Below are 13,129 nucleotides of genomic sequence, written 5' to 3'. Positions count from 1 at the left end.
CTGACACAAGCAAGTGCAGAGTTTTGAACAATTCGCCTGTTTGTCGGTAGTTTGTGTGCATATGAGCTGGTCCAGGAGTGGAGACCCTCTTTCTTTGTGCAAAAATAAAACTCTGCTGCTCACTTTGCTTGCCATTTTTTTTTCTTTTGTGGCTGTTGGAAAAAAAAGGAAACGAAAGTTTTTTATAAGTGGACGTTGGGATTTGATCACCATTTTGAAGTATTCGGCATAGATCCATCGGTGTAAAACCGAAAAAAAAACATCTTGAAAAGTTGTTCGTTATGTTTCAGTACTTCAATGTTTATTTTTTATCAACTCTGCGGTATTGTACTAAAACATTATTTCAACAGTTTGCCACGTTACAGCCTTTGACACGTTAGGTGAATTTAGCAGGTGTGACATATCACCAGGCTACAATAGATCCATCGGCGTGAATATTGAAGAGCTAGGTGTCGTGCCGAGGTTATTTATGTGCCGAATGCTGATCTACTTCATAACTCAGGAATTTGTAGAAAATATAAGAGGTAAATATCTACTAACTAAATTAGTCTAACATAGATGCAGAAGAATAACTTGCAGTAGATTGGTCCAAAACGTAGTGATACAAATCGTACCAGTTTCGCAAGGCCTTGCCCTCCGTAGTCGGTATCTTCGTTCGTCGTTAGTATAGGCTCACAAGGGCCTCTATTTTGGAGTGTTCCACTTTTACTCATTGAAAGTAACGGAAAACATGTTAAAATAGTGAACAAAGTCAATACCTCGTGAATCGAAATCCGTCCGCCGTGGACGGATTTCGAATCAAAGGATCAAAATCCGTACAGCTCATTATTAACTAAATATTACAGTAGGGGAACTGTACCGGTTTTGGCCATGTTCCTAATTTGGCCAATTTTGCAAATAACTCCAAAAATAAAGCAATTCGCAAGAATTTTATTAGTTCCAACAAGAGATATATCCCTCACGCTTCAACGCTGCTTTCAACTGATCGATTATATTGGAAAAATATGTTTTTTTCAGGGTTGGCCAAATTAGGCACTAAATGGCCAAAACCGGTGCACTTCCCCTATTCATTTTTAAAAGAATTCTAGTCAGCACGTGAGCAGGTGGCACTAAAAGCTACGAGTTTTCTTGGTGGTGGTTTGTTTTCGATTTTTGTTGTTTTAATTTCGAAGCCTACTCTCCATTTTAATGGCAAGAAAGCTTACTGTCAAGTATATGAACAGGACAAGATAATTTATTTATAAATGAATTGCATTGCACCTCCTTTAGTTTATTGATTTCTGCTGAGGTGGATGGATTTCGGTGCTGTACAGATTTCGTCCCCCACGGTAGTGGCTGCAACGCGCCTCCAAGGTTCAGCTGATCTGCGACTTCCTTTTTGATAAGTGTCGTTGAAGAGCCTTTGTCAAAGAAGGCTGGTAAGGCAAGGTAAGGTAAGGCAAGGTAAGCTGCTCTCAAGGAAAGCGATCAGCGAAAATTTGTTTGAATTACGGAAGTAAATTCAACAGTTGCTCAAGTATGGGAGAAAATTTAATGTCCTTTTTTTTATAGCGGAGTAATGGGGACGAAAACCATTCTCTTGACATAGAAAGAGCTATTTGTGTGACAAATTGTTTTCTTCTTGACTGCAGTAACTATAATAACAATGCCGTCAAGTGTCAAAATTGGAACAGAATCAGTTGTCAGCTCCATACAAAAATGAACTGTATTCTTGACAGCTCCGTACTGCTCAAGAAATTTCAGTAGTGGAATCATTCCTTATTCTATCCTTCCTTGTCCTATCTATTTACACAGTACTTTTGAGGTCCATACTATCCTTTACTGTACCAAACTTCCGGTATTATACGAAATAGGTGCACGTCGACTTGCAGGACCATTTTTCAACCACTTTTAGCCGTCAACCGACCACCGAAATTCAGAGATCGAACTTATGACAGTTCTTCCTATGCTTCCTATGCTTCCAAAGCCATCGAAATGTGCTACGTCACTTGTCGCTGACGTAATCGCACTTATGTACACATAGTTGCAAAACGTTGCCGAATTTCCGCTCTTTTCTCCGGTTGCGTGCACCACCACCAAAATTCAGCGTCCGATTTACCCCACGGTGACGTAAGACGGTCGGACATGTGTGGCCGTCTAACCGCACTGATGAGTATCACATGCTTAGTTCTCAAGAAGAACTGGTCTGGCCGCCTAGACCAGTGGTTCTCAACCTGGGATACATGTACCCCTAGGGGTACCTTCGCTGACCCTAGGGGGTACCTCTGACAAAAATGCGTAATGGCGGACGTATTACAGTTCCAATCGAAACTGATAAATAAAGTTTTAATAATTGCGTATTTTTTATTTCAATTTTTTTTCTTGTACATAATATGCAATGCGATCAAAAAATCAAAGCCTATTGGCTCGGAAGCCTCCTTTCAAGAGGCTCGGAAGCCTCCTTTCAAGAGGCTCGGAAGCCTCCTTTCAAGAGGCTCGGAAGCCTCCTTTCAAGAGGCTCGGAAGCCTCCTTTCAAGAGGCTCGGAAGCCTCCTTTCAAGAGGCTCGGAAGCCTCCTTTCAAGAGGCCTCATTTCAAGAGGCTCGGAAGCCTCCTTTCAAGAGGCTCGGAAGCCTCCTTTCAAAAGGCTTGGAAGCCTCCTTTCTAAAGGCTCGGAAGCCTCCTTTCAAGCGGCTCGGAAGCCTCCTTTCAAGAGGCTCGGTAGCCTCCTTTCAAGAGGCTCGGTAGCCTCCTTTCAAGAGGCTCAGAAGCCTCCTTTCAAATGGCTTGAAAGCCTCCTTTCAAGAGGCTTGGAAGCCTTCCTTCAAGAGGCTCAGAAGCCTCCTTTCAAATGGCTCAAAAGCCTTCTTTGAAGAGTCTCAAAAGCCTCCTTTCAAGAGGCTCGGAAGCCTCTCTCCAAGAGGCTCGGAAGCCTCTTTTTAAGAGGTTCGAAGGCCTCCTTTCAAGTGGTTAGAGGTTTAAAAGCCTCGCTTCAAGAAGCTCGGAATTTTTTCAAGAGGCTTGGAAGCCTCCTTTCAAGAGGTTCAGAAGCGTCTTTTCAAGATGCAAAGGGAGCATCCTTTAAGTGACTTGAAAACCACCTTCAAGGGGCTCGGAAGCCTCTCTACGGGAGGATCAGACGCCGCTTATCAAAAGGCGCGGAAGCCTACTTTAAAGGGATATAAAACCTCCTTTCAAGGGGCTCGGAATTATTTTTTCAAAAGGTTTGGCCGTATTAACCCGTACCCGAAGTACCCGAGACTCCGAGAGGGGGTACCTCAATTAATGCAAAATTTCTAATGGGTACCTCTCAAGAAGAAGGTTGAGAACCGCTGACCTAGACCACCCTCAATACCTAGTGAGCATCCGGAAACTAAACGCCCGGAAAAACTCGCGCTCTGGAACCGACTCTACTGGTCACTTTCGCAAACTCACACACTTGCTCTGAATGACTATTCCATCGATCAGTAGTGTTACAGACTAAAACCCGTAGGTCTCTGGTGCACTAGGCTCACTCAGAACTGTTCCGATAAGCTCCCGACACTGTAGTTGGCAAAGAACCGGTCTCAATACTGAACGTTTTTTACTCACACTTGAGAACCACTTTGGTGAACTTTTCTTCCATTTTCAGCACACCACACGCGGTTTTTACTTCCTGTTACACGCGGTGGCAATTTTCTCAACGTCCCGTAGACTGTATCGTTTATGAGTTCTCGATTTCTGCCAATCAACAAGAAATCACACAGTGAACTGTTCAATCGAATGTAGAAAAGCCACAGTATCAATGTTGAAATACCCAATAAAGGAACAAATATTGTAGTCGTGCCGCAGCGGCATCTCACCCGAATTTACCCTATTGGAAATTATTTTATTATTTGATTTGTCCTTTATTGATTCCGTACTCTTTCGGGTTATATCAAAATATATATGATATGCTTAAAAGAAGTTAAGGTAATATTTAGGCACTCGCAATCAAACATTCGCTAACAAACGAACGGGTATAGCAGAGTGCGTCGGTCAAAAAACCAACGATGAAAATATTTCGTGATTTTGGTCGTTGGCAGCATGAATCAGCACCACGTGCAACCATTTATATGAAACAAAATCCCAAAACTCTATTTCTGATAATAACTTCTTTTTTGTTAAATTTCTGGCAATAGTTTTTGGAATTAGCTCAGCAAAGTTTTCGAGAAAAAAAAAAGTTCAATTGTTCGGAATCTTCTTGAATCTTCTTTGAATCTTTACACAATACCAACAATATGTTCCACCATCTCTAGAGAGGACGCTTTGCTTTAGTGTTTAATACTCAGGTTTAATATACGAAGTAACATTTTCATCGTCCTAGAGAAAATTGCATATTTCAACGATTTAATTCGGTTTCATACATAGATTTTTGAGTAATTTTATTTAAATAATCTTGAATCACGGTGTTTTCTAGGTTTCACTTGTTTATATTCATATTTGTTCGATTAGAGCAATTTTTATTCAGATTGTTGGCTCCAGGCCAGCGGAATTTTCCCAACCTGTTTTCATACCTTTGGGGCCTTTCAATACAAAATTATGACGAGAAAGGCAAAAAATATAGGAATTGTGTAATTTTTTTGTATTCTGATTCAAATTCTATTTTAAACCTTATTTCATTATGTTTATGCTGAAGCATACTTCATATTCATTTATCAGCGTGGTTTTATGGTATTGAGCTAAATCAAAACCAGAATATACGAATATAGTATATGCAGATAGAGAATTGTTAATAGCATACATTAGATCACTAGACGAATCCTCTGCACCTTTCTAAAATGCACAAAGATTTGTCTTTCAGATCGTGTTTCAGAAATGTGATCGCAAAGTTTTTACGACGACAGTTTGCCAGGTATGAAGAAATCATACAAAACCTTGCAACAAAAGGATATCATTTCCTTTCAAATTCAACCTTTTTATAGGAGGCTCGAAAACCCATAGTCTTTTATACAATCAACTCGTCGAACCAAGCTATTGTCTGTTTGTCCTTGTATATGTGTTTGTGCATATGAGGCATGCAAAAAATGTTGTCAAATTTTCATCCTCAACCGACTTCAATTGAGTGCAAGAAACAGCTGCTATGGACAGTATGAGCCAGTCACGCCCTTACAGTCAATTTAGGATCAGGAGAGGAAAATTAGTTTGATACTTATTATAAGATTATCAGAGGAATGCTCTGCATCTCCATGAGCGCCACTTGAAAGGAATTCTTTGGTTTGTTGAAGAAGTAATGCATGTGAAGCCACCTTGGTAAACAACTAAATATTTATTGTAAACGAAGTTTTCTTTTTTGAAAACTCGGAAACAAAAACCTTGCTTAAAATCAATCCAACGCAAATTCATGGGCTTCGTTTAATGTTTTCCTTATGGCTAAGGATTCTATTTTTCCCGGGAATCAACTTCTATCTATCGTGGAGAATGGCTTTAAATAATAATTGAGGTTAAAAATATACATTCGACCTAAAAGGATTGATGCTTGCTGTTCTGTTCGAAAAGCGGTAACTCTTCCTGCAAAACGAGTTCAAGAGAAAAAATATGCTGTGTCCGGATGACCCTCGCTATGTGCTACATTTCCATAATGTTCACATTCATCTTTGAAAAAGACGACATTGAGAGGATTTGTTCTATTATTTGTATTGTCGCCGGAGAGTTTCTAGCATTAACCATTCTAAAACTCGACCATATATTTTATTTAATACAAACAATCTTTTGGCCAAGGTTGATTGAAATACCGCTTTGATTATTATTACGGACATTTGAGCATATTTCCTCTTTAAATTTAGGGTATTTGAAGTAATATTTGAAAATACATATTTTAGAAAATAAATTGGAATCCCCGCCACGACTGTGCCTCTTTGACAAAGTTGTACTGACCGTGATGAACTTTAAAATTTAAAAAATCACTTTAATAAAGTAATTACAAAAAAAAGTTGTACTGATCTGATTTATGTCTGATTTTTGGATCACTTTTGAAAAAAAATGGGATAGAATAGTTAAAGATATTTTCGTTTTCTATTGGACATTTCTAACAAAACACCGAACACGTTTTATATAAGAAAACTAAATTCCTACGTCGTCGACTCAGAATGGGATTATGTAGTATAGGCGTTAATGGATTTTTTACAACGTAAAGTTTTGAAAACAGCTTTATGATTTTGTTCAGCGGCGCAGCCAAAATTTTTGATAATACACGACCGCACGAGGCAGTATGGTTGAGGTCTAAATTTGTTTCGAAATTCCGCGGAATTCCGTTAAATTTCGTTATAAGCTAGTTTTTTCTAGCGAAATTTTTGTAATTTCACGAAACGAAACGGAATCAAGAAATCAGATTTCGCCATGCTCAAATTCCGCGAAATTCCGCGGAATTTCGTTTCGAAGCACCTGAAACGAAATTTTTCGAAATACCGCATATGCTTAGTAAGCATTACTAGCACATTGGAAACGGAGTTTGATCTTGAGAGACCGTTGCGCACGATGCTTTCGCTGTTTAAGTAACCAAGCAGTCTTGGCAGGTTTGGGCGCAGGAACATTTGTGGAACGATAAAATGGAATTCACTCGCCATCTCGTTAACATTCTGACTCGCATTTAAACAGTCCCCATCGAGATTTTGAAGATCGCCGCAGAGCAACTCATACTCTACCCTGCCAACATCCAGACCTGGCTTATCATTTGTACCGTGCGATTAATCAGTCGGGAGTTCACGTCACGATTTTTCCAATGGAGGATGTTGAGCATCCTCGGATAACAAAACTATTACAGCAGAGTTCAACTTGCTGCAGCAACAGTGTCAGCCATCAGCACGTTATCATCAGTATTCTTACTATTCACAAACAATTCACAAGGTTAAAAGACTATTATTCTTCCATTTACTTCCACTATTCACTTTTTATGTATCAACAAACAGATACGTATTTCGTTTCCTACTTGGAAACTTCTTCAGTGTTTGTAGTCGATAACAAACACTGAAGAAGTTTCCAAGTAGGAAATGAAATACGTATCTGTTTGTTGATACATAAAAGCGAATAGTGGAAGTAAATGGAAGAATAATAGTATTTTAACCTTGTAGCATTTCCCCTAAGAAGCTCTAAAATAATTAATAACAATTCACAGTTCACCTCATAATTGATCAAGTTTTCTCGATGGAATTTCATAGAAAACTATTTTTCTATCTTGTAGTAATGCAGCTATGGCAGGACAGACCGCTTTTGGTTGGGGGTCTACTATCGGTCGTTATTCCCTACTACACCGGCGATTGTTAGATTTTCTAACAATTCTGTTTAAGAACCTACCAAAACTTGTATATAAACTGGGCATATGCGAGAATGCTACATTCTTATTCAAATATTGTATGAGACGCAGGGCCGGATTTATAAGGGGGCCCCGGCCGTGGCCCCGGCTTCCCACAAATATTATGTACCAAAACCAACCTTGTTTGTACATTTTAGGGCCCTTACATACCGTCAGCCCCGGGCCCCCCTTCCGGCTAAATCCGGCCCTGATGAGACGTTACAATATTTGTTTATAGGCATACATTTTTTGTATTGGAAACTGACAATTTCTCATATGTCCAGGTTTTAACAGATTCTTTTACAGAATTGTTAGAAAATGGTTGGTTGGGAGTACAAGCCATGAAAACAAGTTTATCGAACATTTATACAAGTGCAAAAATAAAACAGAATCTGATAGGCTGCCCCACCGAATAGTGATTACGAAACGCTTTGTTCTCGCTCATTTTGCGTTGGAGACCATATTTTTTCACACAGCTGTGTAAAACAAACGACATTGGTTTGGCCGAAACACATTTTTGATCGTATGTCCGTTTTGGCCATATTATTTTCGGATAGATCCCTAGCAGCACATAAATTCCATATAGGTTACTGCAACTCATATGTGACCAGGTTTAGTTACAATCAATTTGCTGCAACCACTTGTGTTGCTCGGAATGGGTTTCACTGGCGGAGACAGAGGTGGGGCACCACACGATGCAATCACACTATTGTTTTCATAGGCTATTGTTCTTGGCACGACTTGGTGCCCCACCAAATAACAATAGCCGCCAATAATGGGATTCCCGGGATGGCTTATGGTTTGCAGTGCCACTTAGCATATCCGGGCAAATGACATTCGGCCAAATTGCTTTTCCCCATTGAACGAACTCAAACAAGAATCGAATGGATTGTAAAAAACTATACTTGGCTTTGTGGTATGGAAGGGTACGTCGTTGTATTAGATATGAGTGGAGACGGAATTCCGTGTACGATTTATACACCAACTTTTTTCCAAAATTGCTCATGCAACGGAGTATTGAAACGCCTCTATAACTGCGAACACTCCTACAGTTGCCTGACTTGTAGATCGGTGTAATTAGACATATTTTAAGCCTCATATCTAAAGATCTTTTCGTTTGACATACATAAACTTTATCACACTTTATTCCCCTTGAAAAAGTCGCAATTCCCGTGTCGAAACGTCGGATAGAAAACTCGTTGTTAAATCGTAAGTCTGAGTAGCAATTATTTAACATTTCTACTCTATCTGTTGTTGAGCCCAAGGAAGTCTTAAGTTGATTGCTTCTGCTGGGTAATACTAAATCGATGCCAATTTTCCTTAGCTGATGGCAGCTACGCTATGGTGACGTGTTGAGCACAAGAAACCGATACTCTCTTCATTGGTTCATCGATCGTTAGTGTTGTAAGCAGGCATTGCAATGTCATCTGAGCACAGGATATAATCTTTGCTTGTGCAAAGATATTATCCCTATTCAAAGAACATTTTGGGAAGATATTATCATTTGAGCATTATAATGATGATGAAGGTGTTGCTACAGCAAAAGCAGTGGGAAATGTTTCTCCATGACGAATATTTCACTTTGTTTACTGATCGGATAGATAACTGAGATAGATAATTTTCCGCTGTCAAGTATTTTCTCATTCGTTTATGCATTCGGCTGAAATATTACAATATTAAATATTACATTTACAATTCATCGGTTGATTGGCTCCGCGAATGTGGAAGTAAATCTACAGGACAATTCTCTCTTGCCTTCATACGCAAGCGCATCGGAAGGACATGTATAGCAGATTTCTTCGCCGATGGAGTGAGCACCGAACAAAAGAGCTTGAAGACCGGATGTCTGGAAATAATGCCGTAAACTTTGCACAGCGTGGACTTTCATAAGAGGCCAGGGTAAGGATTCATCGCTAACACTTGGACACTTTGCTTTGCCTTTAAAACAGGAGTTGAACGCTGTAAAATTCAGAACGCAGGCTTTGTAATGTTCTGCTGCACCTCATATGATTGGAAAGCTAGCACGAGAATCTGAAGAGGGTTACAATGTTTGGAGCATATAAAGGTGGTAATCCGGAAGTGTGCCGATACGTGTGGCAATTGCAGGCGTCCAATGTTACATGCTGGTGAAAGGTTTGATGGATTCCTGTCAGGCTGTGCGGAAGCAGAGCTGGGATATTGACGTGTCTACTACAAGTACGTATTGTCGAATGAGAGTGCTCGTGATTCCGGTAAAGGAACGCTTGGGTATCGAAATTCGCCCAATAAGATTTGGGTAATATACCAATATGGCAATATGGCTCTTCCAACACGGTGGTGCAAATGGTAAGTTATCCCTTCGTTAGACGATCATGTGGTCGGGCGGGGTGTTTGTTGCTTCTGGAGTTGCGCGACAAATATTCTCCTACCATTCGTTTCAATTGGTAAGTAATGTTTACTTATTATGGACTATTACAATGGCAGTACATATAACAAAATATAGAATATTTGATATATGTAGTTAGGTACTCTTATCTGAAAATAATCTTCAATTTTTACTACTACTTTATTCTATTCAATATTGTTATTATTTTTAGGCGACCGCTTCCCCTTTTTTATGATATTCCGACAAAAGCAACCAAGCACTGGGCAGTTTTGCTTTTTTTTTCAAATTAGATTTTATTCGAAATGTGCATATGCGGGTACCTTAGGAAAGGATTTGATATCCCCAAATGTAGATGTAAGCAAACGAATCGCGGGACGTCTCATTGGTCAACGATGAGGGATCCAGATGTTTTTATTAAGGAATATACATGTTACATTCTATCGAAACATACTGAAAGTGCAGCCGCATTTTCACGGTTCTAAAAGTGTATCCAGGTACCGGACAGTATTGGATCGTGCTCAAGTTGTATGACCAAGTTCCTATTACATGAGTGAAGACATCATTTAAAGCGCTTTGAGGTGTATGCGTTGGACTGTGTTAGCTTATTTGACTCCAGGTAAATTTCTCATATCCTACTCCAAATTCATATTTTTTCCAATGTCATGTTCAACATTTTCCTGCCTGTTACTGTGGTTATCTAATACCTTAGTAAAAAGAAACATTGCAATGAAGTAAGTTTAACTAAACAGGTTTAGAAAACGACTATTCTCCGTGTTAACAAATAAATGACTAAACCCATATTTACATGCATTCAATCATGTACAATTTCGTTGGTTTTGTCAAGAATACTAGGACAGTCTGCGTTTTGACTTCAAAACTGTATATTCTTTGTCAGTTTATACCTGGAACATCGCCACGTATAATCGCAATTGAAAGATATTTGAAACCTATTTGTAATTGAGTTTTGTTTCTTATTATAATCTACCCATGATTTTTTTCTCAATTAAATAAAATATATCACTGTCCTCAAGACGAATACATAAGTATTCGTCATGTTTTCATTGTAATATGTCTGAATTAATGCGAATACTTTTGCCCTTCAGTGTATAAGCCAGGGCACTAGACTTAAAACTGTGTTCCATCCCAAGACGTCGAGGACCCAAGGAGTGTACATTAATCTTCTTAGCAAAGTCACTCCCAACGATTCGTCAATCATCTTTCCCCCTGAATGTGAAACGGTTGGTATGGTTGTCCCCGTTTCTTTCTTTCGTAGATTCAAAACTCTTCGTTGATCATGTTATTTATTACCAAATAATCTGATTGCCGGGGAGTTATGGATTGTCTGCCAAATTCAAGACTGCACGGTGGGCCTGGCCGTTTTAATACTTGTGTCATATTTATGATATGCTGCAAATATTAATGCAGACAAGAAAATGCTCGGAAATACAACCGACAGTTCCAGGATGCTTTTCAATACTGGCTGTACATGTGCTAAGACAAGACAAGACAAGATAAGAAAGACAAACGTTAAGCATTCAGAGGTCACGTACATTCGTGATTTATTTAGTGGGCAGAACGATCGGCCGGTCATCACATAATTTGTTCTGCTTTGTGCGGTTATCAGAACGATCGCCCGATCATCGAAATGTTGTTCTGTTTTATGCGTGTGAGTAAATTAATTAGAAAGTGAAGATTCAGCTCGCGTCAGTAAGCAAAATGATCGGCCGGTCATCGAAAATGTTGTTCTGCTTTGTGCGGTTAGCAGAGAGATCGGCTGGTCATCGACAATTTGGTTCTGCTTAGTGCGGTCGGTAATTAAAATAATTAGTGTTCGTTCGATTATGTTTTAAATTGAGCAAACTATACGCTACACACGGCATACCGTTTACCAAAACGAACCCTGCCACAATACCTATCCCATATATCCAACATCCCGGTGATATTCGTGGAAGTGCAGATGACTCGTCGGCTTCTATTAAAATATCACGTCAACATATTCCTACCCATTCCTTAATTGACCTGCATTCGGACACGGCCGGCGCTGGTATTGCTTATTTTTGGATCACCAGTTCTTACACATTGACGATGTTGTTAGTCCCAAACTTCATCTGTTGGTTCTCTGTGTAATTACAGCTGACCTGGCAATAACGGAGTAGCAACCGTGGGCGGTCAATCATGCTCATGCTCATGCTCATGATCGGATAGATAACTGAGATAATGTCATCAGTATCTTTGCTCAAAAAATCGAATGATGGGATCGTTTGCAATCAGGGTTTCGACTTTTCGTTTCAATGAGACCAAAGCAAGCGTTTTTCGGGCCAAGGGAAAATCTTGTTTCGTTGTTTATGTTGAGGAACATCTTTCACTCATCAATCTTTTCTCTAGAATCATCCTTGGAAGATGAACGAAAATCTTGCCTATTAGATGAAAATCCTTTTTCGTTTCATCACTTTTACCTCTCACCCACTTTTCGCGAGAATTATCGCAGAACAATTACAAAATTGTATGGCCGCGCCGGGATTCGAACATCGAATAGTAACAATAATTGCTGTTGGGATGCGCTTACTCTAACCACACCACCACGCTATCTGTATAAAATCGTTAGGTTATTTGTTCCACATAAGCTAAATACTACCATTTGCATTTATGATGCCACGAAAAGACTCGAATATGAAAGAAAAAGAGCAGCAATCGAGTGAGTGAGTGAGCGAAAAATGATTATCACTCTCCAGGCTGTTTTTCTTTCCCGAAAAGCGATTTCTCCCCGAAAACTTTCGTGAGCGAAAATCATGTGCTACTGAGATTGAGTGAGCATTACGAACCCTGTTTGCAATGCCTTGTTGTCAGTTAGTTTCTCCTTTCTTTTTCTGCGGAGAAACGTGGGAATTAGTTAACAAGATTAATTAATTTAAACGTGGGAATTAATTAACAAGAATTCGAAATATTCCCACGTTTGAACTCGGAAGAATTTCCTGTGGAACTTCTTTTGAACTTTCTGCAAAAATGTGATAAGTGTAAAGAATTTGAAGTACAATTCAGAAGAATTGTAAATCTTTGGAAATACGAAGGAATTTCGCGCTGAAAATCTAAAAATTTGAAAGAAGTTTCAAATAATGCAAGATCTTTAATTAAGGGTTCATCTTGGAAATGTTGTTTTTGGCACGAATGGCTCAACCACATCAACTGCCAAGGCCTTGTAATATTTAACTGCATAAATGCACCCACATAACTTCAAAGGATTTCTAAGAATCCATCTTTTTTTCACCAAGACCCGAGTTAAAATTTAATACAGCTCATTAACACTAGGGGCAAATACTCATCATAACAAAAACCCATCCCACCGTCAGTCGGGAGCAAAGTTAATTATCTTCTTCCTCTGGGGCACCCTTAATCCATTGCATTTCACGATGAAGATTCTTCCGAACAGCTAACGCAGGCTTTCGGTCAAGGCTGCTCCGCAGAAGAAGGATAAACCC

At 39.4% G+C, this 13,129-nt stretch overlaps 1 protein-coding gene across 14 annotated transcripts in view; it reads left to right on the top strand.

Annotated features, from left to right (window-relative positions):
* Window positions 1-13,129, top strand: part of LOC134226894 (protein O-mannosyl-transferase Tmtc3-like) — a 741,179-nt gene that overhangs the window by 216,879 nt on the left and 511,171 nt on the right. The gene's annotated exons all lie outside the window — the stretch shown is intronic.

Source organism: Armigeres subalbatus, chromosome 3, assembly GCF_024139115.2.
Source record: "Armigeres subalbatus isolate Guangzhou_Male chromosome 3, GZ_Asu_2, whole genome shotgun sequence".
Lineage (NCBI taxonomy): Eukaryota > Metazoa > Arthropoda > Insecta > Diptera > Culicidae > Armigeres > Armigeres subalbatus.
Note: the sequence above shows the minus strand (reverse complement) of the source record. Positions and strands in the feature narration are given on the sequence as shown.